Here is a 13,662-nt window from a genome sequence, read left to right on the forward strand (position 1 = left end):
CGCTCGAGCTATTTTGTCCTAATACATGTCAAAACCATGGTGAACTCATTAACATGACAGTTCTCTTATATTGTATATTATTTGCGTGTATGTTTAACTATATAGTATGTTTAGTTTATCACTAGTGTTTTGTTGTATCCAGTATAATTCTATTTAGTCATGTAACTGTATAAGTTAAAAATCTCACCGAAAGTTCATTGACTGATTCCAGTCTCAATTTCAGTAAACCACGTTATTCCACTTGCTTGTGTATAATGAATAATGAATAATCTTAATTGTGAAAATATACTTGGCAAAATAAATTTTACAACCCATATAATCCCAAGTGTTATATTCCATGAAACCAAACCTTACAGGTTCATTTTTAGCGGCTGAGTTTTCTTGGATTATTTATAGGTAAGGAAATCACTACACGAGGAAAGGGCTGTTCTCTGTCCACTCGTAGAGTGTACAGGGTGCAGTCTCGCACATGTTGGATTCGTTTACCGTTGTATAGTCGTGTTATGTCTTTTTCTTTTAGATCATTTAAATGCAAGTTTATCCTGTTTTTGGTGTTTGTTTACTTCTTTCCTGTGTTCTAAGCAGTTCACAGGTGGCGACCCTGTTTTTTACAGTTATTAACTCGGTGCTCCGGCACTGAGCGTTCAACTTAGCCGTAGCCTGCCAGGGATTAGGGCCCTCTGGGGCGCTACATAGTTGCTAATGCATGTTGAGCCAGATTGGGAATGTTCGAAGCTAATTGTAATTCCACAGTTTCTACATAGATGGCACTATTAAGCGTATGGTACTTCCGTTATTCGTTTTTGTTTTCTCTTGCAAAACTGTTTTTTCACAGAAAAAAAATCATGCATTGTAGGGTTAATGCAAGATGCAGCTGATATTTTCTGAAAACATGTTTAGACGGTTTACCATCTTCCTTTTGGTCATGGATTCTCTCGTATGACAATTCTGTGCAGTTTCGCCTGAGTGTTGGTGATAGTTTGAATTTTCATTCCTTTTGTTCGAGAACCGAATACTGGGTTCACGAAGTCCTCATACTTGACGATCACAATTTCAATTAAAGTCAACTGAATGCCAACCTTTGCTCTTACTGATATTTGATCATTGAAATACCGAACTTTGCGTCGTAATAAGCTACAAGATAACTCTCCCAAAAGCGAACCAGTTTTGACATCATTTTCGACCCAGTGAGAAAATACAAACACTTTGAAAAGCTTCACAACACACTCCTCCAGAAAGTTTGGGTTCAGTTTAGGCGAGATTTTGAGATCAGTGAGAAAACACAAATACTCGCTCACAGCTCAGATACTCACTACACTGACAAACATGCCAAGCCAAAATCGGGTGAGCTCATTCTACGCGCGGGGAAAATGAATCATGTTTGCTGAAATTCACGCGGAACAGTCTCCTGTAGTGTTTCTAAACAATCATTTTCTTTCTTTTCTTCAGGTAGTGCACTACTTATTAATAAGAGGAAGAACAGATTGTTCTTTGTGTTTTTTTCTTCTCCCAGGTTCAATTATTTACTAGTGATCGGCATGGGCGCCCGAAGGAGAGGGCAGGGTAGGACCCGAGCCCCCCTGGCTCACGAAAATGTATTATAATTCTTAAGATTTATTTAATACAAATAAAAAATACAAAATGTGATACAGCAATCAGGCATTTGAGCCACCCCTAGAAAATTTTCTTCGGGCGCCCATGGTGATCGGTGAGCAATTTTTGTAAGTTTATAAATATCTAAGCCATCCGACTCCCTTGTTTTCCGTTACACAAGTTGTACTGTGTTTAAGACTTCTTGTCGTTCTAGTGTTTTAATTCTAAGTATTCCTTATATGTTATTCCAATTATTTGTTGCTGCTCCGATTTTCTGAAACTGGATTGTGAGTTTTAGTAAAATATTTTATGTTTAGTTACTTCCGGGTAAGAATGTTAATTGCGTTAATTAGAAACATGGATCGTTTTGATCTTTGAAAAAATGTATTGAAAGAATTTTCTTCTTAACTGTAGAAACTGCATTGTAACGAACTCCTAGTGATTTTATTGTTAGCGCACCAGAACAGGGAATGGAAATACAGAATATCGTAGAACCAGTGCCGTGTCGTGGAAAATCAGCGCCCGGGGCGAGAGTATACGACGGCGCCCCCGTAGTATGAGTGAATTCAACAGACCAGCTGCGAAGCGCAACTATGGTTGGTAAGAAAATTTTCAAAAATAAACCTTTTTTCTTTCATTTTAAGCAATTTTTATTACATTTTTTCTTTCATTTTATATATGTGCACATGCATTTTCGATTTTCCTAACATGAGTAACGTTATAGAACCACTTACTAGAGCAGGAAGAGGATTTAAGTACACACTAGTTTACACTGACGTGTTGATAAAACTAGTTAAATTTTGCCAAGTAATTTTTCATCTCTCTTTTTCTTTTCTCCTTCCGAATTTTGCGCCTCCTTACTCCGACGCCCGGGGCCTTCGGCCCGCTTACTTCCCTTGCGGGACAGCACTAGGTAAAACGAGTGAAAAACAAATAAGCAGGCTGGAGGAATAACTCATTACCAGGGCCCGGATCTTGTTGACCTAAAATTTTCTAAAAAGTGACCTATAAAATGACACTAAAATTCCTGTAAAATGACCCTAAAAATCAGAAAAATTGACCTTAAAACTTGCGTTTTCTTAAACGTTTATTTCGTTAAACATTGACATTTTTCAATATCCATTGGATTTTTAATTAACATTTCTAACTCATATTCAAAAAATTTCGTTTCAGTTAGTTGCACTCCATTGATAATTTATTTCTATTGATCAGTCCATTGTACGGCATTGTAGGTCCTAAGTATTGAAAGCGTCAATTCACTCCCGAGCTGAAACTAAGAAGCACTCTTAAACAATAAAAGTTCCCAAGTATACACTGCATGAGAATAATAGATAAAAACCTGTTTAAAATCTGTGTATGACTTCTAATCCATTTTTAGTTATTCAAGTGATCACATCCGTTGTCGTTAACAACCCAAAACTATCTGTTTAGCCACCTACCAACCTCCACCTTTCGTTAACCAGCTACAGCTTAGTTTTCATTAGCTTGTTAAGAATGCAAATTTTCCACCCCAATAGTCAGGAAGCAAGAAAAGAGATTATTCAACTTCGTCTTTTCCACATCCGTAAACCGTGTTCATTTGAAGATTTCCTTATGAAGAAGAAAGAGAATAAAAAGACCATAAATGACCTAAAAGTCACCTAAAAATATTAAAAAATGACCTGAAATTTCAAAACGGCAAAAAGTGACCAAAAGTTGACCCTAAAAACTATATTTTTAGAACCTAGAGTTGATGGATAACGTTTTTATTTGAACTTGCCTTGCCCTATGCGTAACAGAAGAAAGTTGACTTGTCAACAAGATCCGGGCCCTGCTCATTACTCTGCCCAGGAAAGAAGGCTCAGTTTAAGAATCGTCTCAGGCATGAATATTTCTAAATCCGCCTCTGATTAAGATATGTTGATTTTCATCTAAACAACGCTAAATCTAACAATTCATTTATTTTGATATGCAGTAGCTGGGTACCCTAGGGTTCCATACCAGACAAAAATTGAAGTTGTTCCGTCTCAAAGAGTCGAAAAACAGTCTCGTAAAAGCACTGACGTACGCAGGAATTTGTCAAGGGGCTTCCAAACTTCTCGCTTCTCCAAAACAAACAGTAACATTACTAAGGGGGGTGGGCAAACGTTGCTTGTGCTCTGGACACCGGATTGAGGAAGGGAGGCGCAAAACTGGGTAAATATTTTCACTATAAGGCAAGGAAAGGAGTTTTAGCAAACTAAAGATCATTAAAAAAAAAAAAAAAACTCAGAAAATTAACAGGAGAACAACGACTCACCAACCTTAGGATAATATCCATAGAGCATACGTTAGCTTCAAAGCTATCTCTTGATGACATCGTAAAAACCTGTGTAGCCAATAGAACCCGCAAAGTTAAATTCTTGGCCCCCTAGTTCCAGCTTTTTGTGTTTTTATTTAACTTACATCAATTTAAGAGATTTGCAAAATGTCCGAATATAATACTCTAGACACCAGCTTGACTGTTTGTCATAATTAAATATTCTATTCTAAAGCAACAGACTGTTGAACCATTTTAGACATATCAGTGGCGGAGCCAAGGGAGGGCCAGGGACCAGGCCCCTTGCTCAAATTCTTGGCCCCCTAGTGGCCCCCTCACACAGAGTGATACTACTATAGGTCGACAAACGGTGAGTTGCTAGTGGCCACAAATGAAACTACTACCAAAATATCTCTCGACAACAGAGTTACCAACTGCAGAATACTATATATATTGCAATAGTCTGCGTTCCGAGTAAAATAGTTCCAGACTCGTTTTTGTTTGTAGTACAGCGAGATCTAATTCATCTAAATCTGTAAGGTGCATGCATTGACATCACCTGAATGTTCCTTCATCACCTCTGTCCCACATCACCTCTGTCACTTACCTGGTTATCTCCTTTGTTTTCGACAAAGAATCAGAAAAAAAGAACCAAATCAGTCAGCATTCTCTTTCGCTTCAATGTTGAAAGTCGTACTAAAATATGAAATGCTTACTTACAAATAGAAGTCACTGCAGTAAAACGTTACACTTGTGTTGGACGAAAGAAGACTTCATATACTGCTTATTATAATTCGTACATAAGTAATTAACTTCCATTGGTTATGGCGACATAGAACAAATGCATAGCATCCATTAAATAATTTGGTATTATTATTATTATTATTATTATTATTATTATTATTATTATTATTATTATTATTATTATTATCTTAATATCGAGCCGTCTTGTTTAATACACAGTAAAAGAAAACAGCAAAAGTTTTTATTATTTCTGTCAATTTCTGTTGTTCGTATCCCAATCGTTTGAAAAAACTAAGATACTGAATACTACCAACCGGTATCAGTACTAGAGAAATTCCGAAGTTTATCACAGAGCTAGTGATACAATCTCCTGATTATTAACCATCTGGTAAGATACCGAGATGATTAAACTTGGTCGCGACAGTGATGTTATTTTGTGTAAAAGTGGTAGTTACTTCCGTGACCAGGTTGTATCATTCCGTTATCTGATGTTTAGTAATCAGAGAGATATCAGGAGTTTATGAGACTGGTCCACAGATATTTCAGTCAGTAAGTTCAGTCAGTGAATACCCAATTTTATCACAATTTATATTTGTTCTTCGTTAAAATTTGTATTTCTGAGAAAATTAAACCTTAAGTATTTCTGAGAAAATTATATTGTAGGAATTATGCAGAGCAGTAAATCAATAGTGACATGAATTTACAACAGGATATACTAAATAATGTCCCTCTTTCAAATCTAATCTCAAAACTAACAATATTAATTTAGCATCGACTACAGGATAGTAGCGTTAAGTTACTTCAACCACATTTGAATTTATTTTAAGGCTTTCAAAAATCCGAGGCTCAGAGGACAGAAATGAGGGAAACCAGTCAATCAAGTCAAAACATTTCCTAGTGACACCGAGGAAGAATCTTGGTAAACTCCTCAGTTGAAATATTTACCCACGAGGGATCGATCACACTATCTTCCGAATCTTAAGTTAATGTACCGCTGATCTTTGGTCATTCAGCGTGGGTGTGAAGTGTTTGTGTATTTGAATTCACGTTAAATGCTTAAAACTAGAGAAGGTAAACAAACGAAAGAAGGGAAGAAAAAGGTCCCGTATATTTCTTTCGATGAAAAGGAGTTCCGATTGAAATGTCTGCTGTAACACTGTTTCATATTAGGAAAAGGAACATACATTTCCTCTTTTTGGTTCAAAGTGTGTTCACTTTATCATTTTAATAAAATAAATTCAAATTCATTACTCAGTTTTAGACTTCAAGGGTAAAAATAGCCAAAAATAATTTAAGTACGGCCAGCACAAAACAAGAGGTAGGGTAGTTGCCCCGGGCGCCAGCAAATTAATCTGTGTGTTAATTGGTGTAGATGTAGATGAAGGGGATGCTAATTGAAAATTTGCCCCCTGCTCCAATTGTCTAGTTTCGTCACGGATTAATCTACCATATTTTTAGAGCGTGAAATCGGAACTTTAAGAATACATAAGTGAAATTTAAGTTTCAAAGGCAAGGCTCAAAATTTATAGTCGGCCGAGACGGCAAATCAGTGTCCTGTTTGAGTTCAGATCCTGATCCTGTGCGACGTTTGTCTCTTAAGAACACGGGCTCTGGTGGGGAGACGCGTCCCCCCCCCAATATTTTGTGTAGTTATGAAATGGATCAATGCTGTAAGGTATTTAGTTTTTCATATGGAACAAGTAAAGACAGGCAAAGGAAATGAAAGATATATCTGTTGTTAAGTATTAATTTGGTGTTATTAAAATGTCCATCTGATGTGTGTTACTTTCAAAGAAAGTTTTTTTTTTTTTTTTTTAATGCTACACTGCTTGGTTAGTCAAAGTAGTCTTTGTAGCCACTCAACCAGCAACGATCGCAGACAAATAATGTGATCATACTTAACTACGCTCGCCTTGGTTGAGTACTAACACACGCCCTCTATAGACACTACGATCAGCCTGCAGTTTACGGTGACCGATGTACGTATATCGCTCAAATGAGGAGATGTATACGAAAGTAAAGTAAAATGTGTTTCCACCAGTACCGTATTTTCACCTCATACGCAACAAAAATTGAGGGTTAAATATGAAAGAGATTCTGTGGACGATGAAGAGTTTAATTTGGGAGGAGACAACATAAAGAGGCAATTAGCTTCCATTGAGTAAAATAGGTGAAAGCCGTTTAGACAAGGGAAGAAAGGAAGTGCATGTAGTGTTCGTTGGTTTAGAATAGTTTTAATTGGTTTACTTTGATAATTTGGATGAAGCTTGGGAGAGAAGCTCAAAGGTTCGGAAGAAACCCACATATGAACCAAGTAAACAAAGTTGGAATACAAGAAATGATATAGGATGGTGAATAGAAAGAAGTATTTGACAAAAAGAAAAAATTCTTCCTTCCAAGTACTATCATTTAATATCTAGGAGCCTTATGCAGAGTCGTTCTGACGCGTGATTAGTACCATATTAAAGAGTTCGACTAACATATGTTTCCTGCAGTAGTCCGGCCTTTAGTACTACTCTAATCAAACGTCAAAACGACTCTGCATAAGGCCCTAGAAGACTAGCGAAAAATAGTTTGATCATGGAAGACGATTATAGGAGGACGAATATGGTTAACGACTAATTACTCTAAAATAAAATGGCTGTTACTGCAGGATATGAATCGAGAATTAACATGATGCCAGACAACATAAATAAGGCTCTGATAGTAATATAAGATGAAAATAAATATGAAAAAGGAAAGCAGCAAGAAAAGCTAAATGATTGAGGCTGTGATAGATGTCTGAGAAAGGCAGTAGAATAGATGCTTATGCTTAATTTGCTTTGATTTCAGTTTAGTTTAGCGCCCATTTCAGCAGCGTGGCTATATTTAAGACGTGCACCTTCAGCTTATGTGAGAGCCGAGCCACATGAGTTCCTGCCGGGAATTGAACACAGGTCTCCGGTATCACACCCTAACTGCTTAGCCACGAAGGAGCTCTGCATATATTTAAATACCTAGGTAGTATTATTAACAAAGATATTGAATATGAACTTTAAATAGAAATGATGGGAAAATGAGAAAATCTTTAGGAAGATTGTGATTATTATGGTGGGAAGCAGGCATACCATGGGTTACTTAATGAAGAGTTACAAAAAGGACTCAAACGAAGAGTATCGATCGGATTGTACGAAGCAAAAATGTAGCATTACGAGTTGACCAAAAAAAAAAAAAAAAAAGAGAGAGAGAGAGAGAGAGAGAAAGAAAAAAAGAAAAAGAAAAAAAGAAAATCGAAATCTGTACTTTGAGATGAACGTAAAACTTATAACAACGAAGAAATGAGACACACTGGGAATAATAAATCAAATGAATATAATTGGAAGTAATTAAAGAGATATTAAGACATTGTCAGAGAATAAATTATGTTCCGAATGACGTGTAGAAGGTATGATAGAAGAAAAACAAAAAATGAAATGAAATCTTTAAGTTTTACGTCCCACGATTATGCCGGTTAGGCTAAAGGAGACGGTGATGATGAGAGATGAGTGAAATGGTGGAATGAAATCTCTTGTCGTCGCGAATTCTGTCGAGGAATTTGAAGCTTAAAATATATAAAAGGATAATCATGCCTGTTGTTCTGTATGGCTGCGAAACATGGTCACTTACTCTGAGGGAAGAACATAGACTGAAAGTATTTGAGAACAAGATCCTGAGACGAATATTCGGACCTAAGAGAAACGGGAATGGGGAATGGCGGAAACTTCATAACGAGGAACTACATAATTTATATGGTTTACCCAACATTGTTAGGGTTGTCAAGTCTAGGAGGCTCAGGTGGGCGGGTCATGTAGCTAGAATGGAAGAAAGTAGAAACGCTTTCAAAGTCTTGACTGGAAGACCAATCAGAAAACGACCATTAGGAAGACCTAGGCGCAGATGGGAGGACAATATTAAGATGGATCTCGCAGAGATTGGAATACAAAGTAGAAACTGGATGCAGTTAGCTAAGGATAGAAGTCAGTGGAGAGTTTTTGTGAACGCGGCATTGAACCTCCGGGTTCCATAGGCCATAGAGTTAGTTAGTTAGTTTATGTGCCTAACACTGCTCAGTGAAAACCCAGCTATCTAGTATTCACTGTGGAAGTAGTTGAAATAATTCCCAGAAGAATGCGCGTGCCTATATTTCCCATTAGTTCTAAAGTAACATCTGGGCTGTTTACTCAATATTTTCCTTTTGGTACTTAGCACGGATTTTATATCCAGTCTACATATGTTCTGAACTATTTATAGATTTCTTACGCTATCATTAACCCTGCTGCTCTGTTCCCATTTACTATACTCATATACTGTTCGGGTCAATATGACCCATAATTAAATTGCGTTGGAAAAGGGCCAGGTTTTCAAACAATGACTAGTTTATTTAATAGTCTAGTGCTACGAAAATATTTTAATTGTCTTTGAATATTTTACAATGCATTATATGTAAACTCATGTCCAAAATAGCTGTCGCATATCTATAACTGTTTTCTTGTAAGAATAGAATTTGATAATAATTTTGCAGGGTACTTTTAATACTGATACCAAGTGTATAATCGTGAAATATATATTTGTTGTAAATTTCATAGGGAAAGAATTGTAAATACGAAAATTAGAATGAGTAAAACAAAATGTTGCTAAATGGACAGGAATGTTTTATTTTCGTTTTATTGTTCTTATACTGCTCTTTTGACATGAAATTTGCCACATACATGCCTTTGCCAATTATACATATACCAACATTTTAAGAAATACCGGGCGAATTCGTTATCAAATTATATTCCTACAACAACATATTTATAGGCATGCGACAATAATTTTGAACATGAGTGTGCATAATTTCCCCGGTGGATGAATGGTTATACTCGTTGCCTTATAATCAAGGGGTATCGGCTTCGATTCTCGGTGAGGACACAAGTGGTTTGGATCCCACTTTGAACTGTAGGTCCCGTCGTTAGGATGTTTCATCATCCCATGGAAGGCAGTAGGAAACCATCGTGGGTTCACCTTGCACAGGGACCTTCGGGTCAAGACCTGCCTTCGGGCAGAAAATTTCATCATCATCATCATCATATGTACATTCTCTTGATGAAACCAAATGTAGGAAATTTTGAATTAGACACAAATATTGGATATTTGCTAGTGGTTTACTGTATTTTAACTTGGAACATTAGTTATTTTCACCTAAAACAAAATGGCTTGTGGTAGTAAGAATTTTATTACTATGCAACTCTTCATGTTCGTAAAACCCACATGTCATTGCATTGCTTTACTGTTTTTAGTCTTCACAAAATTATTAATTAGTAAAGAGATATAACACATTAGACACGCATAACACTTGTTGGTAAATTTGGTAAGCGGTACTATTGACAAGCTTCCATGAAACAATTTTTTAAGCGTTAGACGCGATCACACCACTCTTTATTTACGGCGCGGATTGTGATAAACATAACGAGATTTACAGTTACGTTTCTTGCAAATAAAGCAAACCAAATTTGTCTTGATGTCGTTAAATGATGGACAGTATCTGCACCTTGCAGATTTGATAGGAATACCTGTTTCGGGCGTTATCACTGTAACTTCAGATTCACCACTTCCTTGTGCTCTGGTTACAATCCTTCGAGACTCGTCACTTCTCGGCATATATTGTCAAGATTATATCTCAGGTAGAATGATAGATTTTCCAAGTTCTGCCAAACACAATCTTTTTTGAATAGCTTACCTTGCTGCCAGCTTGGATTGATATAAGTCCACAAAATAAATCAATTGTAAGCTGATACATCGATTATATTATACAACAATATCATGGGCCATCTGTTGCTTTTGCATTTACATGTGTACGTGTTCACAAGTTGATATAAAGTGTCTACAGCTCTTTTAGTTGAATTACAATCCAATATTGTGTTGGGTTTCTTGTGAACTCGGTTGCTGATTTCTTCTGTGTGAAGAGTACTCATGAGCACAACATTTCTAATTTTCTTAGGGATATAATGTACAACGCTTGTATTGTTTGCAAAATAAAACGACGGTGAATGCAGTTCTTTGTTTGACAAAATTTTCGGAAGTTCAGGTTTGTTTTTCCTTATTGTCCCAAGCATTGTTATTTTCTTTCCAAAAAAAAAAAAAAAAAAAAGTCTGTCCTAAAGTGAACGAGATGAAAAAATTACACAAGTTACATTATGGCCAATTAGTTAGAAAACAAGATCACTTACAACACGCATACCTTGGTTCATCTCAGGCTATGCACCAGATTCTTTACATATACCCCCTATATATACATGTTGCTTGAGTACGTAAGACGTTTTGCTATCATATACAGTCCAGATTTTTATACCGTATTTTCCCGGTTTGCTTGGTATATATTGCTTGAAAGGGCAACGCCCTCTAAATTCTAATAATTGTTCATCAACAGTGACGTTTTCATCAGGATAGTATAGCTTACGAAGAACTTCCATCCACTTTTCCCACACATCACGAAAGTAGATACACAGTTCTGCGAGAAATATAAGACAGCAGTTGAAAATTCACTTACACAGCACAGAAAAACTTCTTCGGGTCATATTGACCCGAACAGTACATTAGTAATATATAGAAAAATTTCGAAAACCGTTAATAATAAAAGTTTAAGATTTTTAGAAAATATAATTTGGATTGAATAAAACAAAGTCACAAACTTAATCCACACTACGAAAATTATCATAATTTTTATGAGAAATCAAAATCCATTTCGGGTCAAATAGACGCGAACAGAACAGCAGGGTTAAACCAATGATGGAAGTACCACTCGCCCGGGGCGAGTAATTCATCGGAGTGAGCGAGTTTTTAATACCACTATTTATTTATTTCAAAGGCAAGTAAATGATTTCTATTATGGGATGTGTACTATGGCTAGTAAAATGTTGTTGCTTATTTGTATCCTTGCATTAAACATATTAGGATAGTAAAAATGGATTGTTCATGAAATAGTATAAATATTGTGCACATGGGCGGAGTTAGGAATTGTCTGCTGGGGGGCACGGTAAATACAAATGAGAATTGAAGGATCTTATAAGTGACATTTTCATTTTTTTTTTCAAAAAGTTGGGGGGACAATGCCCCCTATAGCTCCACCCATGATTGTGCATAGGCTATATCATAAAAGTCTTTATTTTCGTCCTCACTTTCAGGTTGTTTAAGTTTTTCGACGTTCCTTGGTTCAAGAGCAATATGTTTGTTGTTATCCTTAAGAACTACAGTTCCACATAATTACCTACGAACTGCATATTTTGCATTTTTCCAAAGTATAATGACGTATGCTCTAATATTTTGGGGTAACAGCAGTTATATTAATGATGTGTTACTATTACAAAAGAAGGCTGATAGAACAATTAGTGGTGTTTGTTTCAATCAACATTCTAAACCACTATTTGCTCAACTAAAGATAATGACTGTAATCTTTACATTTATCTGGTATTGATCTACACAAAACAGAATGTTCCAACTATGTTATAGAGACAAAATATACGTACATACATATAATACAAGATCGAGCAAACTAATTGATACACCTTATAGTAGATTATCTAAAGTTAAAGACAGTTATATTATTGCTGGTGTAAAATTTATGAATATGTTACCGAAATTTAGATGAGACATTTGAATACAATTTACAATAGACAGAAATCAGAAAAACCTTTTCAGGGAGAATACACGAGATAATCTCTGTTTATCAGTTCTCCATTTTGAAGTTGTTTATTAAAAAAAAAAAAAACTGTCGTTACAGTACTTCTTTTTATCCTTATATTTCCGTTCAGACATAGGAAATCCATATTCTTTGTTTTGCTTAAAGCAGGGGTGGATCCAGGCTGAATGTTTGGGGGGCGGTCATTCGAAAAGGCCTACCTATTTTAGGTTTTATTTTACATTTATAATACAAAGGTGAAAATTCTTAGGTTTTATTTTTAAAATTAAAAAATATCCCATTCTGGGGGAGGGGCGATTGCCCCCTATCGCCCCCTCTGGATCCGCCCCTGGTTTAAAGCCTCCTTTTGCAAAGGACTCACGTGTTACTTCGTCTATTTTCCAAAGCGCTGGGTCTGCAGTGAGAGTATACAGGTGTTGACTCTTACCCTAACAACACAATAACATAGCAGGCATATGCCTATCACGTTCCCTCAGGTACACGGGAATGTGTCCAGTGTGTGCCTTATGTACGTTCGAGAGAGAAATCACATGGATGGCAAGTGATAGCCACAGTCTATGTCCGCCTCTAGGCACATGCGTGACATGTAGGCCTACCTGGGGAATGTGCGTAGTATGTTCTATGTATGTTCCCCATGCCGTAAGCGTCAACGAACCTCAAAATTACTCCTCCAAAATATGTTAAATCGCCTATATGCGTAATATGTATTCATTAAGGTGAGACTAAAAAACACTTTAAACAAGTAAAAAAATGTACCCCAGGGTGGGCGTGAACCACAAACATTGGGATTACTAGCCGCGTGCTCTTCCGACTTTTTTTTTCTTTTTTTAAAGTTCGTCCCAACCGGGATACCGGTACTGTTCGCCATTGGCAATTTCTGCGTAATCCAAACACGACAGGGACACAAACACAGAAAGATCCAGGACAGTTAAAATTCCGACCTTGCTCTTCAGGGGGGTTCGAACCCCCGGTGGATTGCGCCTCATGATCTGAAGCCGAAAGCCCGAGACCACTTGGCTATCGCCACCGGCACTTGGCCACAGAGATGATGAATACAATGTCGCTTGTAGAGGGATAAATTGTTGAGGTCTTTTGAATCTGGCTAATCAGAGCGCTCCTTTAACCGCGTATATTCGACGATAACCGTTTGGGATCAAATAAAATCTGCTCGCCATGTAATTTTATAACAAAATAACGAATGTCTATTTAATTTCTTTTTATATTCACTTTCAAATGATCGGCGATAGTTGCCATCTAATAAAGTTGATGCGTTTGTTGCTTCTAGTACATAATCTCTTAGAAAAAGAAGCAACAAATTCATCAAATGTGGGAGATGAATTTCGAACACCTA

This window comes from Thermobia domestica, chromosome 7, assembly GCF_964235325.1.
Source record: "Thermobia domestica chromosome 7, izTheDome1.hap1.1, whole genome shotgun sequence".
Lineage (NCBI taxonomy): Eukaryota > Metazoa > Arthropoda > Insecta > Zygentoma > Lepismatidae > Thermobia > Thermobia domestica.